The sequence below is a fragment of the Eriocheir sinensis genome, chromosome 14 (genome assembly GCF_024679095.1).
Source record: "Eriocheir sinensis breed Jianghai 21 chromosome 14, ASM2467909v1, whole genome shotgun sequence".
In the NCBI taxonomy this organism is placed as follows: domain Eukaryota; kingdom Metazoa; phylum Arthropoda; class Malacostraca; order Decapoda; family Varunidae; genus Eriocheir; species Eriocheir sinensis.
Window position 1 is genome coordinate 362,009 of NC_066522.1, and position 21,226 is coordinate 383,234.

Sequence of the window (21,226 nt, forward strand, 5' to 3'; positions counted from 1 at the left end):
CGCCTGGCCGAAGTGGAGGTCGGCGCATGTTCGGGTCGAGTGACGCTTGGATGACATGAGTGTACTGAGGAGCAAGATGGGGAAAATGCAAACACTTGATGCTGAAGTATGTGACATTCATGTAGATCGAATCAACAAGTGGAGTCAAATTTAGCTCTGACATCATGTTGACTATTTTGGTCGAAGTGGGGCAACCCAGGATAAACCCCATAACTTTGTTTTGATTTTTTTTCAAGTGGTTACAGTGATGTCCTGGAAAGCTGGCAGAGCGCAGGGGAAAGATAGTCGACAATTGAAAGAAGAAACACTATGTAGATGGTTTTAGCTACAGGGATAGCGACTCTTTCATGTTGTTTGCAAGCCACCTAACAGGGATGAAAGTCTGTCCAGTAGCTCCTTAACGATGGGATGACTACGTTGTTGTGCAGGCATAGCTGGGGTGATGCGCACGGGTGAACCTAAGTAGGTATACTGTGTGCAGTGAGGGACAATACTGCCCCCTACGGTGAAGACAGGGAGTGTCTGAGGGTTGCGGGTAGAGAAAATCCTACTCCTCTCAGGGGAAATAACGAGGCCACAAGCAGCAGCTGAAGATGCATAGAACGCATGAAGGAATCGGTGAAGGTCCATGGGTGAGTAGGAGTGGACGCAGATGTCGTCAGCATAACAGGTAATTGCAATGCCAGGAATGTCAGGAAGGAGAGAAAGAAGGCGATGGATGAAGACGTTGAAGAGAAATGGACTTAGTACGCCACCCTGTGGAGTACCCAGATCGAAGCTTTTAGAGGTACTGCACGCGCCCCTAAAAAAGGACCCGAGCAGTTCTATTGCTGAGGTAGCTATGTATTCATCTCAACAAATTTCCTTTAATACCAAAGGCCACAAGCTGATCAAGTATGACTTCTCTACTCGCAATATCAAAAACACTCTTAAGATCGATAAATGCTGCAACACTAGTGGGTGAAAGGCGGGAATACAGCTCATACAGACAGTAGTGGTGCGTCCCTCGCTGAGGCAGGAAACCATACAGTCGCGGCGAAAGCTGCTTGTTTTGCAGGCGGAACATCAGACGGTTAAGGAAGACCCGTTCAAGCACCTTCCTGAAGCACGATGTCAGGGAGATGGGGCGGAATTTATCAGTACCTGGTTTGGATATGGGCACTATGGTGCTAGAGTTCCACGCCCGGGGCACACAATCCTACCGAAAACACGAGTTAAAAAGCTGCAGCAGGGGATCGCCAGGAACCTTCTGGAGAAAACGTAAGACAGAATAAGTGATCCCGTCATAACCAGGTGCTGATGATGTACCTCGAGTCAGGGCACGCTGCAGCTCATCAGAAGTGATGGGAACGTCATCCTCCTCATCTGTCCGCAACAGAGCGTCCACCAGGCGGAGAGAACGAAGGTTTGCCTGGGAGGAGTGTGCTTGTACAGGTGCTGGAAGGTTGCCAGGTCGTGATTGTGCAGACCAGGAGTCAATAAGGGACTCGGCATATTCCGTTGGACTGTAACAGAGAGCAATGTGAGGCTTTTTCTTTACAATTTTGATAATATTGTGCCACATTGAACCCACGCTGGTGAGATGATTGATGCTATCAGTAAAGTTGTGCCACGAGTCAGTCTGGGCATGCTTTGGAGAGCCATCGGCTCGTCTCGAGACGTCTGGTATATACTGGTGAAGATGGGCGGGAGTTGGGTCTCTCTGGAAAGCAAGGCCGTGCTATACGCCTTCCTTCTGCCTGAAGCACACGGTCATCGAATGGCCCGATACGAACCCCAGGGCGACGGGTGAGATGAGGCCGGGTGACATAGCGGGTGTAAAAGTCATAGCGAGGAATACAACTCATCAGGGGAACAGGTGTTAAATGTAGGAAGCATAGTAGTCATGTAGGAGATGTATGTTGGACAGTATTCTGGAGGTATTTGGATGCGGGTGCAGGCGTGAAAGGGAGGGGCTGTAGCTGGTACGGATTATCGGAGGCCCAGAGCAACGTGGTCGGAGAAAAGCACGGGGATGGAGAAACACTTGACACGTGAAGCTACCAGTCCTGACGTAAAGATGTGGTCCAGGGTACCTCCACGGGAGTGGGTGGCACCGCCAGTATCCCATCGTGTGAGTCGGTATCATCTTACGAAATCAAGGAGTCGAGGCATCTCCGGAGTCACCAAATTCAGGATGGCGGGCACTGAAATCACCCATGTACACAATGTCACTAAGTGTTGGTAGGGGCAAGGCCGCCAAGTTTATTCTTCCCGGGGCAGAAAAGACATTACACAAACGAAACTTGCCATGTCCCATCGCTACCTCCAGGAGTTGAAAGGTCATGTCTGCTTCAACGGAGGTACGAAGCAGCTGGTGTGGTACTGAGGAATGTACATATGTGACGAAACTGTTTCGAACTGGATGGACGTAAGAAACGTAGCCAGTAAGTGAGGGAACTTGTCTTTCACCAAAAAGAAGACCAACAAAGGCCTCCTGAATGAATATGACTGTCGGGGTGTGCTCGTTAACATATCCCTTCAAAGCTGAGAGTCTTGCCAGATCTCTTAAACCGCAGGGGTTCCAGGAGATGACATGGAGCTCAATATTACTTGTGAATTCTACCCTTCGGTACGCGGGAGCCAGGCGTGGAAGCGGTGATGGGGCGCGCACTAACACGCTGTGCCCCGCCCAGGGGAGAGGAAGGTGTCAACGACTCCTTATTCTTCTTCTCTAGGTGGGAAACGATGGCGTCAAACTTCTTGGTGAGTGTGATGACCGTAGCAATCATTGCCTGTTGCCCCTCAACAAGTGTGGTGAGTGTAGTGTCTGTGGAGGCTTGTTTGGCGGCGAGATCAACAAGGCTAATCCTGGAGTGCATCACACCGCTCTGCGAGTGAGTTGCAACGAGTCGTTAGAGCAGCAACAGCCTCACGAAGCTCGAGAATCTGTGCTGACTCCGAGGAGACAGAAGCTTCATATTGCGGGGTTTGAGGCAACGAGGCTGGCGGCGGAGGAGGAGGCAAGGCTGCTGGTTGCCTCGCCGAGCGCTTGATACAGCCGTACCATACAATAACTCCCTGCCTGTTACACCGAGGACGCTTCCAGTTGATGTTCATAGATGCGGGCAGGTTGGGTTGTTCGGTGGCAGCGGTGGCTGAAGGTGAGACAGGAGGTGGCGGAGGAGCGACGTTGTGTGAGCAGGTGCGAGAGTCGTGGTCACTATGGCACCAAGCACATTTTTCTGATGCATTGCAGTAGCGAGAGATGTGGCCGACTCCCCAACATCGGAAACACAATGGATGGTCGTCACTAATCCTGCGGATGTAACAGTCGGGGAGGGGAGGAAACTGAAGGAGAAGCTGGAGGGAGGAGGATCAGTTAGGCTCCAAGAGACAACAATGTGGTTGATAGGTAAACCGTCTTGACGAAAACGTCGGGCAGAGTGAGCACCAGGAGTTCCAGGGCGAGGAAGGAATCAACACCGACAGGGTATCGAGTTATCAGATAATTAGGATATTTCCTGGGCCTCTCAGTGGAGTCTTTCACATCAAGAATGACAAAGACAAACTCCCCCTTTGCTATTCACTCCACGATGTCCTGGCGGCACCTTGCAATGCAGACGAACCGTGATGTCACAGATACCATCTTCTCCTCGGCGATATCCCGCTCAAGCTGGAATGTTTTCTTGACCTCTGCAAGCCAACGAAGCTTAGCCTCCACTGATAAACGCTCCCTAAAAGTAAGCTTCACGTACTCAGCACGGGGATCAAATGCTGGGAGGGCAGGTTTGATAGGAGTGTCAGCAGAGGAGGGGATGTGGAGGGTTCACTGCAAGGAGTCGGAGAGGGTCGGGTTGTGTTTTGGTGTCTTGGCAACGGGTAAGTGTGTCTCACAGTCACTGTCTGTCGTGTCACCCATAGACCGCTTGCCCGGGTTGGCAAGGCGGGAGCCGTCAAGTTTGGAAGCAGCTTCTGAGACAGCGGCAACATAACCACTTGTCACTGACGAGAGTAGAAGTAGCCAGTGTTCCACGCTTACGTCTTCGTCTTACTGAGTGCAAGATCCATCTGCACGTCAGCAATAGTTCCGGGGCCAGAGTACTCCATGACGGCAACGATGGACTGCTGCAAGGGACAGACAGCCACACGTCTGCACCCAACCGCAGGTTGGGCTAGAGCTAGACTGTGAGAGAGAGAGAGAGAGAGAGAGAGAGAGAGAGAGAGAGAGAGAGAGAGAGAGAGAGAGAGAGAGAGTTGAGGGAGGGAGGGGGTAAAGAGTGATAGAGGGAAGGAGGGATCATACAGGTAGGGGGAGAGAGGTGGGTTGGGTCTAGGGAGTGACGTAGTGATGACTGTGTCCGAATACTGTCTCTGGATATCGGGAATTTCTTTCAACTATCAAGAGTATGTAGCTTACTCATACACTTCTGGTAATGCACTATGTAGTCAGAAATTAGCGCAAGGTGTGAAATAAACTGTGGCAAAGTATAATAGTGATTCAACACTTCGTTACCGAAACAATCCAGAAAATCGAGGTAACACAGCTGCTGAAAAGCGTAGTAGCAGGCCCATCTAGAAAGACTACCGGGGCTCTTGGCTGAACGTAAAAAAATATTACTACTACTACTGCTACTACTACTTGTAACGACCCTCGAGCTGACGCCTGGAAGGGTCGTTCCGGGGTGCTCGTCCAACTTCACAACCACCATCTCCATCATAATAATTAGCCCTAACCATCAGCACAAAGACCCCGACACTTCGAGACCTCAACACCTCAATTCCAGCTACTTTGTCGACCACAACGCTTCGACACCTCAGCACCTCGAACGAAGCAGGCCGGGCTTCATCGGAGGCTATATAAGTAACCGGCCGCCAGTGGGAAACCCAGGGCCGAGGCCTTCAGGATGGCTTGCATGGAAGGGCATGCCACAGACGCCCCCATTCAGCTCAGCGAACTCGAGAGGGCTATTCCTGCGAAGGACACTGCCCCCGGTGAGGACAGGGTACCTTACACCTTCCTCAGGAAAGCTGGCCCCGCAATGCAGGCAGAGATTGTGGCGCTATACAACATGTCATACTCCCTGGGGGTCATCCCGTCGTCCTGGAAGGAGGCGACCATCGTTCCGATCCCCAAAGGCGGCGACGGCCTGCAGTTTCGCCCCATCTCGCTGCTGAGCTGTCTGGGGAAAACGATGGAACGAATCCTCCTTTCTCGCCCCCAGTGGGCAATGGGACCCCTTCACCATCACCTGTTTGCCTTCCGGCGGGGCAGGGGCACCAGAGACTGCGTTTCCACCCTCCTCTCTGGTGTCCTGGGCAGACAGGCAGTGGCCGTGTTCCTGGACCTTGAGAAAGCTTTCGGGCTTGCCTCAGCACCCGCCATCCTCTCCATCCTGGCGGAGAAAGGCGTCCGGGGCCGCCTGCTGAGCTGGATTGGCCAGTACCTCCAAGGTCGCAGGGCAGCGGTCAGGCTACAAGGCTGCACGTCCACCACAAGGGCCTTCGATAATGGCACGCCACAGGGAGGAATTCTGAGCCCCGTCCTATTTAATGTCCTCGTGGAAAAGTTGTGTGCCCTATACCAACGACGCAATATGCCAAAGTCCTTAGCTATGTCGATGACATAGCCTTGGTAGTAACTGGACCAAACCACGTGGCTAGCTCCTGAATCCTCCTCCGCCGCCTTACCCAAGCATGCGCATCTCTCGGCCTTGTGGTCAACAGGAACAAGACGAAGGCCATGGCACTCAGCTACCGACGCCTGCCCGAGCCCTTTGAAATAGACGGCACGCCGGTCCCCTGGGTACAGACACACAAGTACCTTGACATGCTGCGTGACTCCCGGCTAACGTTCACGCATTACGTGGCCTCCATACAAAGGGCCGTGAAATCCCGCACGAACGTCATGCGGGTGCTAGCAAAAACATCCGGCGGTGTTAGCGACCGTGTGCTGAGAAGCTTCTATGTCCACGCAGTAAGGGTGCGCTTGGACTACGGAACGCCTTGCCTAATGACAGTGTAACGGTCCGACTGTGAGTGAACGAGAATGTGAGTAAGTCAGTGAGTGACAGAGCGAGTGGGAGCGTGGATGAGTGAAAGAGTGAATGAGTGAATGAGTGAAAGAGTGAATGGGCGGCTAAGGAATGTAAGTGCGTAAAAGGTTATGAGAAGATAACACGGCGAGCAAATGAGTAAATATCATGAACGAGAGTTACTGAAATCCCTCATCTCAAAGCCTCGAACCCCCCAAGAAACCAATAACTAGTTAGTTAGATAGGTAGGGTTTGATTGTAAAAGAATGTTCCGGAAGAGAGAGAGAGTCAGTAATGCGGGGTTAAAGATCACGTGATGGGGGAAGGGGGAGGAGCTTAGCGAGGAGCAGAGGCGAGAAGCCGAGGGCAAGGAAACCCACGGGCCAGTGAGGAAGAGCACCACAAGCTTGGGAGACGTGAGGACACGAACACCCCTACAGCAAGGAGCGGCAGCGAGAAATCACAGAGAAGCGAGCTGGTCAGAGAGGTGTCCATCTCTCCACTCAGCCCCCCGAAGAACCACCCACGGCCTGCTGTGTGAGGCGGGCTAGTCAGGAGACGAGCAGCAGGAAGCAAGAAAGGCAGCGAGTTGGAGTTGAGTGAGAGAGGTGTCCATCTCTCCACTCAGCCCCCCCCGAAGAACCACCCACGGCCTGCTGTGTGAGACGGACTACAGGATGGGAACTTGTATGGCGGGGTAACCTGCCCCTCGACTGCCCGAGTGGCCGTCCTACCACTGCCCTGGTGGCCGATATACCACTGCCCCAAGCTGCTCCCTACATCACGACGAGCGCCCGCCTCTTCACACCACCCGAGCTGCTCCCTCTCCACATCAAGCGGCGCCCGTCTGTCCATCACCAGGACCGCCCCTTTCCCATGTGGACGTCCCCTGCCGAGCCCGACGCTCACGCCAGCTCCTGCTTCTCCTCCTCCAGCAACCAGAGCTAAGCATTATGTATATTCCCCAAATCTCCCTTGTGCCGGTAGCTAGTTAGATTAGAGGCATACAGCCTGTCAGTCATTCATTTGTTAGTACTCCGCTAAACTAAACTAAATACATATTTATATACAACCTTACTGTGAGTGTTATCATTTGGAGCCTGTTTTGCTGCTCATTTGAGATTACTGAACCCTTACACACCATCCCCCCCCCCCCCCATAGTACATTATCACCATCCAGTTTCTTAACTCTGTCTCACAAGTGGTTCACACGGAAATCCTCCCACCTTCCATAATTAATCACACAAGTAACGCCCTTCTGGTCACAAACCTCGGAACGAGTGTTCACTTGTCCTGAGGCCTTACCATCCGGGACCAGCGCTCGGGAATGTAGACGACTACCACGCTACCACATACCATCACAACCATAGTGGTCGTCAAAAAGGGATGTAGCGACACACACCCCGCTACATATGGTGGCAGCGGTGGGATTTCCCTGTGAACCATCCCCCTCCCCTTGTTGAAGCAGAATTAACTAGACAGGAGAATTAATAATTTTTTGGGTTTTTTCTTCCCCTATTGATGATTGATTGTTGGTCACCCTATTGCTTTGCAGTCTTAACATTTTTTTTTTGTGTCTTTGCATTTACTTGTTTTTCTCTCTCGGTGTTCATAACACCAGAGAATATGTTTAGAGTAGCACTTGTAGGGCATAGTCATATTCCAAGGGAATTGGAGGTAGAGGAGCAGGACATTCAGGTAGATATTTTTCGTGCCCCGGGAGGAAAAGCCGGTAATTTCTTTGAAGACGATAGATTGGCCCCTGTCTTGGAGAACAAATACGAGTTAGTCATCTTGTGGCTAGGGAGCAATGATATTACAGCGGATAGTACGCATAGTGAAATTAGTAATGACATTTTGAACATCGCCCAAGAGATTGAAAACAACTGTGAAGCGATAGTGAGGATTGTCAATGTAGAACCGAGGTAGACAGAGAGACAGAGGAGATTTTGGATGCCCCAGGATGAATACGAGAGGCAGCGTAACGTCATTAATCGGCGAATGTACAAAAAGGCCAAGGAGAAGAGGAGGTTCCTTGATTTCGAAGCAGCCCCCTTCTGGGAGGCACTAGGAGATGATGTAGTACACTTTGAAAGAGAGGCTAAGGAGGAGTATGTAGACAGTAAATTCCGTAATTGCATTCAAGCAGTGTACGAAGAAGAGAGGGGCGAGGTGGAAGGAGCGTGCGAGTGGTAAGAGTCTCTCGCAGAGTAATGGAAAGTGGTAGTCTGCAATGGCGCGGTAATTATCACGATCAAACAAGTGCTTAACCTCCCTTGCTCATGTGTTCTAAGGTGGTTTCGTTTGAGTTTATGGGTTTTATATATTTGTTTTATTGGTTTGCTTTGATTGTTCTCTTCTCTTTAGTAGAGTAAACTGTAAATATTGATACTGAGGGAACTTAGGAAACTTTGACACAATGGAGAAAACTGTAGAGGAAGAGATAGCTGACTTGCTGGGTCCATGGGAAAGTGAACACTGCCCAGACCAACAGCGTACTGGCACTGACCAGAAGACCCTAGGGCACAAACACAGATAAAGAGCCACAAGCGGGTGACACCGTGAAAATGGAAGAACTCGAGGAAGAGGTAGGTTTTCGAAAACATCAATGTTAGAACTAGTGGACCGATTACGTAGAGGCCAAGAAGACTCGCCCACCAAACCACTACTTAAACCAAGGGACATACCCGTCCTCGAGAGAAGACACTTGAAGGGAGTAGAAGGAGGAGGTAGATTAGAGGTATTTCTTTCCCAAATCGAACAATGCACCCCACGGGGGGAAGACAGAAAAAGAATAGCCTTGAGTCGGGTAGACGCGGAATTAGCAGTTTATATCCAAAGCATTTTGAAGCGTGGCCCGGTTGTGGACTGGGAAGAATTCAAGACATCACTGATCAAAGAACTAACAGATCAGAGTAAAGGAAAGGTATTCGACGCCTTAAATGATCTAAAATATTCATACGAGGACGATGCGACTGAATTCGTCACCCAACTTAAATGTAAATTCGCACTCCTGGAGGTAAAATCAAATCCAGGAGAAGTGCCAAAGAGGGAAACGTTGATAAAAACAAAGTTGCTAAAGGGAATGCCTCGGGACAGCAGGGAAAGGCTAGAATTATATACAGACAATAACGTGCCCCTTGACACCTAACTGGAAAAACTAGAAGTAGAGCGACTAGTAGCCCTAGCAAGGAAAAAAGACGGTGTCCTTATGGTGAAGGACGACGCTCCTTCAGCTGGTGCATCAGGCACTGGAGCATCACCATTAACATCCCTGCAGGCAGAATCACAGGCCGAACCTACTGCCTTAGCCTCCTATCTCGATCGAATCGAGCGCAGACTAGAGCGGTGGGAAGAGCAAAAGAAACAACCTCGAGAAAGAAGGACATACGTGTACTGCCCGTATTGTAGGTCCACAACACACGACGTGCAGTCATGTTTTAAGAATCCGCTTCCCGGTTCGTGTTTTGATTGTTTGGGGATGAACTGCCGAAGAGGGTACCCTGGTTGCCCAGGGAGGAAGACCTTTCAGACACGGTGACTGGCGCAAGGTAGGTCCCCAATAATCGCAGTCAACATCAAAAGCCATATGCTAGAGGCCCTGCTCGACACTGGTAGCGAAATGTCACTAATCAAAGAGAGTGTGGTGCAACAACTCAATCTCAAGGTAGTTACAGGAAAAACCATCCCGCAATTACAGGGTATCACAGGGAAGAAACTCAGAATCCTTGGGCAAACCACTACCTCCATCAGAGTCGGTGACAACCAACCTTTAGAGGTACCTCTAGCCATCGTACCCGATAATTACTTTGAACCAGCCTTGTTGTTGGGCATGAATGCCCTGGGAAGAGTAACCCTAACCCTTGACCACCGAAACAAGAAAATTATCTGGAATAATGTCACCTACCCACTTAAATATCATGAACATCGCTACGGGAAGGTGACGCACATAGAGATCCAATCCATTGCCACCAACAAATCTTCCCCGGCCAAAGCTTTCGTGAGACTAAGAGCAAAATTAAAATTACCACCTTTCAGTGCCGCTATGAGGGAAATCAAAGTGGATGAAGCACCTGGTACTACCCTGGTGGTTGACCCGGAACATAAGAACGTGCAAGGAGGGTTGCCTCTCATTACGGAGGTAACCAAGGAAAAAACCATCTTCCTCCCAATGACCAATAATAGTAAATTAGACCTAACACTACATCAAGGGGTATTCCTGGCACGTTATGAAATAATCAACAGTAGCCTTGAAGAGTTTCCGGAGGCAAAATGCTTAAAAACCACGATCAGTGAGTCAATGGGGCCCGAAAATGACGCGGTCCCAGGGAAAATGTCCAGAGGAGACAAATTAAGCACCATATTAAGCGAAAGAGATTGGACTCACTTAGATGAAGAACAGAAACAGAAATTATTCCAAATAATACGGCACCACGAGTTGTTATTTATGGTAGACAAAAATGAGTTAGGCTTGATAACAGCGCCCCCAGCCCACATTAATGTCGAGAATCCCGTACCATGCAGGGCCCCCATTTATAGATACCCAGAAAAAGCAAAGGAGCTAATAGCAGAGATTATAGAGGACCTAGCGCAGAGAGACATAATAGAACCATCTACCGCCGCCTGGTTGTCACCAATAGTTCTGGTCAGTAAACCGTCCGGCGAGAAAAGAATGTGCCTAGATTACCGCAAGGTTAATACCCATTTAGCAGTAGACATACACCCTCTACCAAAACTCGAAGAACTAGTAGAGAGAGTGTCGGGACAGCAATACTATGTCACCTTAGATATGAAAGATGCATACTATCAAGTGCTTTTAGATGAACCAAGCCGGGATTTAACCACATTTACTGAGGGGATTAATCTATACCGAATTAAAAGGTTACCCTTTGGCTTGTCTTATTCCCCAGCTATTTTTAGTAGACAGTTACAAACCGCCCTTGCACCCCTCTTAAAGGCGGAATGGATAAAGACTTACTTAGACGACGTGATCGTAAGTGCACCTGACTTTAATACCCTTCTCAGTAGACTCCATGAGACCTTCGAGCACATGGGAGGGGTAGGAATCAAGTTAAACCTATCAAAATGTAACATTGGACAAAAGGAAGTCAAATTCTTAGGGCATGTAGTCTCTCGGGAAGGATATCGACCGGACCCTAAAAACATCGAAGCAATTGAGAAAATGAAAGCCCCAACAACCGTTAAAGAAATCCGCCGATTTCTAGGAATGTGTTCATTCTACCGACGACACATAGAGAACTTCTCTAAACTAGCCGCCCCCTTAACTAACTTAACCCAGAAGCGAGTACAATTTTCATGGTCGCCAGATTGTCAGCAAGCGTTCGAGACACTCAAGGGAAAATTAATAGCTGCCCCCATCCTAGGACGAGCGGATATGACCACAGATTTCATCTTAGAAACCGATGCCAGCCTCACTCATGTGGGTGCTGTGTTAATGCAGAGGAATGATAATAATCTGCCCAGAGTCATCGGGTATTTCTCGAAAAAGCTTCGTCCGGCAGAAATGAGATATTCCACCACCGACAGGGAAGCTTTAGCTATAGTATTGGCATGTCGCCAGTTTCACCATTTCCTGTGGGGCACGAAAGTATTTGTGCGGACAGATCACCAACAGCTAGTCTCCATCTTTAGGCAAAAAAACTAAATCACCCCGCATGAATCGGTGGATTTTAGAAATGAGGGATTACCATTTTCCAATTGATTACAAATCAGGGAAAAAGAACGTGGTGGCTGACCAATTAAGTCGCCCAGTAAGACCCATAAGACCTTGGGGCGACCAAAGGGAGTTATTCCTGGGGAAAACAAGAGAAGAGTTTAGCCAGCTGCAAATGCAGGAACCAAGGTGGAGGGAGATGAGACAGTATTTAGAGGGAGGATGTATCCCACGCACAATTTAACATCGAGGATGAAATATTATACTCCACCCGCAGGAAGAAAGACAACACCATATTGTACACCCTGGTAATATCAAATGAATTAAGGCGGCAGGCTCTAAGTTTTGCACATGAGAGAGAGTCGGGTCATTTAGGTTTTCTCAAATCTGCCCTCAAGGCAGAAGACTATTTTTACTGGCCCAACTTGAGAGCAGATATGAGAAAACATATTAAAGAATGTATAACTTGTCAGCAACTCAAAACTGCTAGGAGCCTTCAAATGCAATGGCAAGAGCTTCCACCATGTAATAAACTCCTTGAGAGAATTAGTATGGACATCACAGATATGCACACGAGCAACAGCGGTGTTATAGTAGGATATCAATGTATTATTATTATTTAATATCACCATGAATTAGGCACACAATTGTCAATGGAAAAACCCACGACAGATAGATCACGCCACCTTATAGGAATGTCGTCCGTCAGTGTTTACCGTCTCAGTTTTGTATACTTCGCACTCCGATGGTGCGTGGAGGTCACCTTGACATACGTGACCAATTGTAACAATTATTTTCCAACCTGTAACTCGTCACTCCTTCACGAGAGTCCGACTGACACACAACGACAGTCGCTCTCGCTCCGTCGCTTCTTGTACATAAATGCTACGAATATAATTTGCCTTAAGGAAGCTGAAGTCTTAATCAACACCCTTTAAACGCCCCCCGACAAGCCCGTTTCATTTGGTTGGCAGCGGTCACCCCGCGCCTGTGCCTTCGCTACCTCGTTCTCCTCCAAGCTCCAAGCCGCGAGAACTCACCTACAAACTCCGGGGACAGGCGTACAAAGGAAGGAAGGAGTCACAATCCTGCCGTCCGCGGCAACGCACCTGCCGTCCGCGGCAACGCACCTGCCGTCCGCGGCAACGCACCAGCCGTCCGCGGCATCTCACAAGACACCAGCTACAAGCACCTCACAAGGCGCCGGCTACAAGCAACTCACCAGGCGCCGGCTACAAGCGACTCTACAGGCGTCCAACCTACAAGCCTCGAGCACATCGGCTACAAGCAACTCTACATGCGTCCAGCCTACAAGCCTTGAGCACACCAGCTATAGGCAACTCTACAGGCGTCCAGCCTACAAGCCTCGAGCACATCAGCTACAGGCAACTCTACAGGCGTCCAGCCTACAAGCCTCGAGCACACCAGCTACAAGCAACTCTACAGGCGTCCAGCCTACAAGCCTCGAGCTCACAAACTACAAGCAACTCTACAGGCGTCCAGCCTACAAGCCTCGTGCACACCAGCTACAAGAAACTCTACAGGCGTCCAGCCTACAAGCCTCGAGCACACCAGCTTCAAGCAACTCTACAGGCGTCAAGCCTACAAGCCCCGAGCACACCCACAGGCCTACGCAGCCGAAAGCGAGGGCCACAATCTACAAGCCGCTCCCCCGCTTCAAGCCAGCACTGCTACGGACACTGCAAGCCACTCCACGATACGGCAGAAATAGTACACCAGCAACGAGGAGGCACGCCCCGCTGACCTTGAGACACCCCACATGCCCCTCGCTCCACAGCTGGCGGCAACACCGCCGCTGCCGGGAGCATCGGCCCAAACCTCTTCCGGCAAACAGTCAGCAAGGGTACCCGCGGACATCTCCCGGTGACTGCAAGCTGTTCCCACTACCGTTTCTTGCAAGGCGTCTTCTCAAGAGGTTACACACCCAAGTCGTCTTATCTGCCACCGCCGCCCATCTCTTACTATAACAAGGACGACGCGGCCATCATACGTCTGGCGGCAGTGTATCGGCTTCCACCGCGGCCGCTCAAATTGCTGGGTCAGCAGTTTTTCAACCTCCATTGCGAGTCCTCCGCTGTCAGCCCATCCCTCACCTCTCACCGCCGCTGTGGCCGAGGCCGAGGTTCCCTGACGCGCCTACAACGACTGCACGTATCCCAGGGCGTCACAAGCCGTCGCCCTCTCCACTACATCAGCTGATTAATCTTGGTATTTGTGGAGATTCCCTTCTTGTCCAAATATGCCGACTCAGCTTATTTTCATTATTATCCGTGTAGAGGCACGATTTTTTATTTATGCGTTCTTAACACTGTTAATCAGTCATAATTGTGGGAGTAACGTTCATTCGCATACGATATTGATTCTTTCTTATTGTTTGCTAGCGAGTATATTGAGTATAGTGTGAGTTCCCTGATCATAGTTAATCTTCTTCAGTGTGCCCTGCCTCCGTTTTCTTTTCACCGCTCGAGAGAAAACGTGAGCTTCAATGGTATACTCACTTAACATACCACTTTGTTTATATAGTTATTCTTTCAATATACCCATATCATTAGGGCATTCCTTTATAACCTTAACTTCTATTACGTCTAAACAGGCACCTTGCTAGCCATTCTTTCTTGCCTTTTTAGGGTTTCAACGCAAACTATTCATTCATACACGTTCCGTTTATTGGTTCATATTTACAGCTATCAACATATGCTCCTATTTTGTAAATTATTTACACCACAGTATGAACAAAGACACTCTCGCTAAACTCGGCGACACCTTTAAACAGTTGGCTCGTCCTTCAAGTGAAGAGGGACCGGAACACGATACCACAACCGGTGAATTTACTAAGGTAATCTTATGTTCAGGCACTCATTATTTATCAATTACAGGCCGCAGAATTCGTTCACCCCCGGGTTCGTCTGCATACTTACAACCCACTCAAGGTTCAAGGACACCCTCACCAGCAGCCCCTCGCACCAGCCGCAGTATTACAGGCTCAAAGTAAGGTCTCTCTCACCTGTAGTTTTTGCAAACAATCAGGACATTCTGAAGATTCTTGTTTCGCGAAACGTAGGGAATCAACACATTCAAGACAGGGCTCAGATAGGAGGTCAGGAGGTTACAGGGGCGGGCATCATTCATCACACAGGAACCCTAGGCCAAACCATCAGCGGAAGGCTGCCTTTTGCCTTGTCCACGGGAATTGTTTTCATGATTCAGACAGTTGTTCTGCAATACAAAAGGCCAAGGAGGAACAGAAGTACAAGTCCTCAGCGGACAGTAAACCACACTCCTCTTTTCAGAATAAAAAGACATGACTTCGTGACAGCCCCGAGGCGTACATCCAAGTGTCCCTTCAGGAAAATACTAATTGGGAGCAACTTGACTCCGCCTTGGGACGAAGAAGCATAATTGCCCTCCCTTGCAAGGTGGGCAAACTTTCCCTCACCTTAGCGGTTGACACAGGTGCCACAGTCAATGTCATCTCCGACTCCGCTTACAGGTCACTGACACGACAGGCGAGTGGGGAAAATTGGCCGCTCCAAGAGAACGACCTGAATGTGGTAGGCGTGACGGGCACCACTTTGGGAATCCTTGGACGAGAACCACTAACAGTCAGCTTACATGAAAATGTATGCCCCTTTCGAGATTTCTTTTATGTCTCTAGCAGGTTTGCCTTACCTGTGGATGGGATCTTAGGATTAAACGCCATGAAAAACCTGCACATAACCATAAACCCTGAAAGCAACGCGATCGTGTATCAAGGCCGACGCATACAGGGGATGGTAAATCCATCGCCTCTGTCACCTGTAATCCCGCCCTCAGAGGGGGAAAATGACCAACCCACCACAGACTCAGGGACTGCCACCGCCCAAGTGTCACCTCTTACGGTCAAACCACACGAAACCATTGCAGACTTGTGGCGGACAGTAACGGCAGTCGTAGAAGGTCCTCATATAGTTCCGGATCGTGCTGCAAAACTTGTTAAAATCCGTTTGCCTAACGCCCCTCCGACGGGCAATGATGTGTGTATCGACGGAGCTCCTCACATACACCGCGTGACGGTGGAGGTAACTCTTGCGACAGTCAAGGAGGGAGGTTTTGCAGAGGCATTGGTAATAAACACGTCTGGATCCCCTGTATCCTTAAGACACGGTGTTCGATTATGCCAGTGTCTAGTGTATGGGAGAAATGTCGCCCCGGAACCAGCTGAATACCCTTCAGCCCAAGTCTCAGGCATAACGTCGGCGTGTCAGGCTTCTCCCGAACAAGACACAACTAATTTAGAGGCATTCCTAAAAGTTGCACACTATTCCGAAATTAAGCCAACCTTAGTCCAGCTTCTGGAACATTATCGGGGGGCGCTTGCTCTAACAGGCGAGCCGCTTGGAGTTACGCAGTATGCTGAACACCACATTAAGTTAAAACCCAATACAAATCCTGTATATATCAATGCGTACAAGCTCCCCCACAGTCAGAGGGAGGTGGTGCAACAACTTATCTCTGAAATGTTAGAACAAGGTGTCATCAAAGAATCGAATTCCCCGTGGAATTCACCCTTGTTTCTGGTTCCAAAGAAAGACGGCTCTTATCGCCCTGTGATTGATTTCCGGCGTGTGAACACCGCGACCGTGGATGATCATTTTCCGCTTCCCGTTCTTAGAGATCTTCTGATGTGTCTCGGTAGAGGAAATAAAGTCTTTACGAGTCTTGATCTGGTCAGTGGCTACTGGCAACTGCCCATGGCCCCCGAGTCACGTGAAATAACGGCTTTCAGCACGCCTCATGGCCACTATGAGTGGACGAGGATGCCGTTCGGGCTCAAAGGAGCTCCCTTGACCTTCCAAAGGACAATGAACAGTATTTTTGGTGACTTGCTGGGCAACTCTGTCTATGTGTATTTAGACGACATCATCATAGCAAGTAAAGACGTGCATGCACACATGGAAACATTAAAAGCAGTCCTACACAGACTTCAAGAGGTCGGATTAAAGCTCAAAATCACCAAATGTGAATTTTTAAAGCCTCGGATCAAGTTCTTGGGGCATGTCGTGGACGAATTCGGCATCCACACAGTGGACGACAAAATAAAGGCTATTGCCGAGTTCCCTCAGCCAACGTCTGCGGACAAGGTACGGTCTTTCTTGGGTGTCGCAGGTTATTACAGGCCTTTCATTAAGGACTTCGCAGCACGCGCGAGTCCCCTAACCCATCTTTTGAAGAAAGACGTACCATTGCAGTGGCTCCCAGCTCAACAAACGAGTTTTGAGGATTTACAGAAAGCGCTTACACAGGCTCCGGTCCTTGTCTTTCCGGATTTCAAGGACCCCTTTCAGCTTTGTACCGACGCTTCGGCTAGTGGACTAGGAGCCGCTCTGATGCAAACAGATAAGTCCGGCAAAAAGCGTGTGATAGCGTTCGCCAGTCGAGTACTTACAGCTCCGGAAACGAACTATTCTGTTACCCACCTAGAGGCTCTTGCCATTGTGGGGGCTCTGAAGCATTTTCGTGACATAGTGATGGGGTACGTAATTGTGGTGTATACGGACCACGCGGACATAACTGATCTTTTCAAGGGAAACAACCTACACGGTCGTCTGGCAAGATGGTTCTTAACGATCCAAGCATACAATCCGGAGATAAAATATATCACCGGGAAAACGAATGTGGTCGCAGATGCCTTATCTCGGAATATTCCGATAGGCGTGATTACCACCCCAGAGGTCATCCACAACTTCATTTCACCTGAGCTACACACTGCTCAGCGAGACCACCCTGTGTGGAAGAGGTTAATTTACGCCCTTGAGTCGGGAGACGAATCAAACCTTCCTGAATTGCCAGTTCCCTTTTCACAATTCTTCCTATCAGAGGACAACCTCCTTTGTAGGTCATGGCCAACCAAACCGGTACCTATAGACCAACTGGTCATCCCAGACAAATACGTCCCCGTGACGCTTAAGCTGGTCCATAACACACCCATTGCGGGTCACCCAGGAAGAGACAAGACGCTATCTGTCACCGGACGAAAATTCTACTGGCCCACATTACGGGTTGATGTAGAAAAACATGTCGCACATTGCGTCGTTTGTGCTAAGCACAAGGGGTCCGTCAGAGGGCCAGCACCTATGTTGCAATACCCAGTACCAGAGGAGCCATGGGATGTTGTTAATATAGACTTATTACAGCTCCCCCAGAGCCAACATGGTTCGCGCTACTTATTGGTGTGCGTCGACCAGTTCTCTAGGTTTCTAGTTCTAGCGCCTCTCAAGGACAAGACAGCCACACGCGTGGCCCATGCCCTCGTGACTCACGTGTTGTGTCCACATTCGTCTCCTCGAATTCTATTGAGTGACAATGGCACCGAGTTTAGGAACTCAGTATTGAGCGAAATATGCGCTCAGTTTAACATCACGCAATCCTTCATCACAGCTTACCACCCAGCTGCTAATGGGTTGGCGGAGAGGGCTAATAGGAAAATCTTACAGGTCATCAGGCCTATCGTGAACGATCTCCACGATAACTGGGAGGATTGGCTATCGCATATAGCCGCTTCCATAAATACGTCGGTAAACGACTCTACGGGGAAGTCTCCCTACTACATCTTATATGGGGTGGAGAAGCGTCTTCCGTACGACTTCCTAACAATCCCACAACAACCTCTCTACAACATTGATAGGTACGCACAACAGCAGATGCATATGTTTTCCAAGATACACTCAGAAGTTAGGTGTACGTTAAAAGCTACGAAGGTTGAAATGATGTCAAAACAACACAAACAGGCCGTCCCGGTGAATTTCAAAGAGGGTGACACAGTCATGATTAAGCAAGCGGAAAGGAGTTCGAAACTGGGGGCTAAATTTGTGGGTCCTTACCGAGTTGTTCGGAATGTCAGGGGAAATCGGTTCGAGGTTCTCGAGTCGAATAGTGGAGTCAGTATAGAAGTTCACAGTGATCATCTGAAAGTAATTCCCTCACCTTTGGACCTTGATATTGGGACATCCCCCTAAGAGTCAAATGTTCAACAAGATAATCCCAACACCCATAGCTATAACTTGAGACCACGGGTTTAAATACTTCATTCCCATCACTTTCAGATCATGATGTTGCGTTTTCTGACCATCTTGTTGTCCCTCGGCTCCCTGCTTGCAACAACACCCATCCACCTGAAGCCTGGTGCCCTCACGGCACACATAGGAGAGGTCTTCCTCATAGATGATGTGCTCCTCGTAAAATATCCATATACTTCCTTGACCAACACCACGGACACAATCAGGATAGTTTCAGAAAAAAACTACTCGGCATGGCAGACGCCATACGGGCTACCAAGACTAGGGAATCAAAGGCACCTTCTAGTACCAACTCTGACTTTTTCAACTACTGGAGGATAGGATTCTGTTCTTACGGGGAAAAGTTGATGAGGTAAACATGGATTATAGTTTTCACTCAGTTCACTCCCGGGTAAAGAGGGGGTTGCTCAACATCGTTGGGTCCGCCTCAAAGTTCCTTTTCGGTACGGCTACCGACGAGGACGTTCGCGATTTGCGGGACCACTACGCTCATGTATTTTCCTTTGCTGCTCGAAATCGCAGGGTGATCAACGCCAATAATAGAAAACTTGCGCAATTGCATACTAACATTGAGGAACTGCTAGAGCAGACAAATAAGATGGTAGAGGTTATCAACATAGTTGTCAAACAGATCGACCAGGTGAATCAGTTTCTCCTCCTAGATCAGGCCTTGCATGTATTGGAAAACGTCATTAACTCCGTCGCAACGGCAAATCAGCAGGTTATTAGCAACATGGTTGATGCAGCGCACGGTAGAGTCACACCTGCCTTGTTCCCTCTACACGATTTGAGAACGACTGTCCAGATCGGGTATCAAAATTATAGCCTAACGCCCTTATTCACCCCGGACATGAGTCAATATTTTTACCCCTTGATTGAGTCCAGCCTCACCCCTGATGCCATAATCATTCATGTTCCATTTCAGACGGCGGACGTGTTTGAGGCACACGAAATTGTCCCGTTCCCTTTTTCAGCAAAGGACAGTGTGTTAGCCCTGGACACGTCCCCGTCTCTTGTTCTAATCTTGAAGGATTTCGCTCTGTATTCAACGGGTAGCTACTCACTCTTGCAGTATTGCAAGGAGACGGTCTTCGGGCGATTCTACTGCTCTGCGTCTCTCTTTGCCTTCCTACCAGTTCGGGGAGGGGTATGCGAGATCGCCCTCACCCGCGTGAACGCGTCTGACGCTCTTTCCCTGTGCCCCTACAAGCAGCTAACACCAACGCCTGTTTTCCATAAGAACTTTCAGGGTCTGCATTATTTTTATTTCCCTCAGTCATTCTATGTATCGGTCCTCTGCCCGGAGGGTACCACTTATCAACGGGTTACTGGTCACTATGCCATAGCGGAAGGATGCTATATCCGCTCCACTAACATAACAACGTACCCGTCCCGGATCCGTCTGGTTTTCACAGCCAATATTTCCCATCGAGTGTTTCCTCTACGGTCTCTCGATGACATTCACTTCTCCAGCATCTCGTATGTGACTAATTCCCTTAATTCATTGTCTTTCGCAAACAAAACAGAGTTTGCGGAAACCCTGGAGGAAACGCTGCCTGATTATTTGCATCTCCCCTACTTGTACCCTGGATTTTTTGTACCAATGTTTCTGATGTTCGTCAGTCTCGTCGTCATGTGCTACCTTATTAGGAGGAACTCTGTCCTGCACGATTATTTGGTTGTGCAGACACGGCGACTGGATGCAGGGAGGCCACTGGCAAGGTAGGTTTTCCTTTTCTCAGACAAGTCAGGGGACAGAAACCTGGCTGCTCCTATACTTAACATTGTACTGTATTTCACTACTGTATTTTTTTTTAGGAGCTAGATCAACGTTTCATTGTCTGTAACTATGTCAGTTGATAGCTTCTTATACATGTGTCCTTATATTTATCTTTTGGGAGGTTTCTTATGATTCATGTCACACACGTTGTGGTTTCCCTCTCACTATTTATATTATAACTCCACATCTGTTCTTACATAGCCAGTGTTTTAATGTAATTGTATCATAGGCAGTCTGCTTGACAAACTCCCACTATGTATGTTCATGGTAACTAGACTGCTATTTAGATTTTTGTATATCGCGAAGCCGCGATCACTGGTAGGTGACCGAGCAGTGTCATAGTAGGATATCAATGTATTATTATTATTTAATATCACCACGAATTAGGCATACAATTGTCAATGGAAAAACCCACGACAGATAGATCACGCCACCTTATAGGAATGTCGTCCGTCAGTGTTTACCGTCTCAGTTTTGTATACTTCGCACTCCGATGGTGCGTGGAGGTCACCTTGACATACGTGACCAATTGTAACAATTATTTTCCAACCTGTAACTCGTCACTCCTTCACGAGAGTCCGACTGACACACAACGACAGTCGCTCTCGCTCCGTCGCTTCTTGTACATAAAGGCTACGAATATAATTCGCCTTAAGGAAGCTAAAGTCTTAATCAACACCCT